Source organism: Condylura cristata, unplaced genomic scaffold (assembly GCF_000260355.1).
Source record: "Condylura cristata isolate star-nosed mole 26May11 unplaced genomic scaffold, ConCri1.0 scaffold00001, whole genome shotgun sequence".
Taxonomy (NCBI): Eukaryota; Metazoa; Chordata; class Mammalia; order Eulipotyphla; family Talpidae; genus Condylura; species Condylura cristata.
Window position 1 is genome coordinate 49,474,847 of NW_004567102.1, and position 1,271 is coordinate 49,476,117.

The window sequence follows — 1,271 nt, forward strand, 5'->3', positions numbered from 1 at the left end:
AAATCCCCAGGCCACCCCTCAGACCTGCTGAGTGAGAAACTGAAGCAATCTTTGTTTTATAAGTCTTACTAGTGTTTTTAATGCCACTGTGTTTGAGAAACACTGTGGTGAATAATCTCCAGAAAGGCAGGGGTTTTGTTCCATTTTTTAATCTCTGTATAACCAGCACTTTGCCCAATGGGAAGCATATAGGAAATGCTCTATTAAAATATACTGAGTTCTCTACTCCACCAGGTTTTAAAGACAGCCACCTCTTTTCATGCAGTATGACCCTGAAACACCATGGTGAAGGCTTAAGTGAAGGGATTTGACCCAACGGGACTCCTGCCCAGCAGGGCTGCTTTTAACTCTGGCAAAATGGAGATTGTTGCCAGCAATGATCCCTTAATTGAGTTCAACTACACGGCCCACATGTTCCAGTATGACTCCAGTTGTGGCAAGTTCAATGGCACAGTCAAGGCTGAAAACAGGAAGTTTTGATCAGTGGAAAGCCCATCTCCATCGTCAGTATGATCCCACCAACATCAAATAGGATGATGCTGGTGCTGAGTATGCTGTGGAGTCCACTGGTATCTTCACTATCCTGGTGAAGACCAGGGCTGCTTAAAGGTGGGGCCCAAGGGGTCATCATCTCTCCCCACCCTCTGTCTAGCCCCTGTGTTTGTGATGCACGCTAACCATGAAAAGTATGACAACTCTCTCAAGATTGTCAGCAATGCCTCCTTCACCACCAAGTTGAAGGATTTGGCCAATGTCATCCATGACAACTTTGGCATCATAGAGATACTTACAATCACCATCTATGCCATCACCACCACGCCATCACCCAAGAGACTGTGGACACATTTCCCCCTTTGGGAAAGTGTGGTATTATGGCCAAGGGGCTATCTAGAACATCATCCATGCTTCTACTGACACCACCAAGCTGTGGACAAGGCCATTTATGGAGTTATGGCCATTTATGGACTTATGGAGCCCTGCCTTGTCATATGCCATCAATAAGGTATACTATGCCCAGCCAAAATCTACTATAGTATATATATATATAGAGAGAGAGAGAGAGAGGGAGAGAGAGAGAGAATAAACTCAAACAAAAGCTTGTCCCACAGAAAGCAATATACTTACAGTGACCCATTATATTTGGAAATAGATGATCTGTAATAAAAATTTTACAAAATAATATTACTACATGCCATCCACTCCAAACGGTCTTCCCCACCCCTCTTTCCTCCCTGATTTTTTTTTTTAAAGATTTATTTATTTGTACATAC

At 43.3% G+C, this 1,271-nt stretch overlaps 1 pseudogene; it reads left to right on the forward strand.

Annotated features, from left to right (window-relative positions):
• Positions 1-282: 282 nt before the first annotated feature.
• Positions 283-915, forward strand: LOC101629348 (annotated as a pseudogene).
• Positions 916-1,271: the final 356 nt, after the last annotated feature.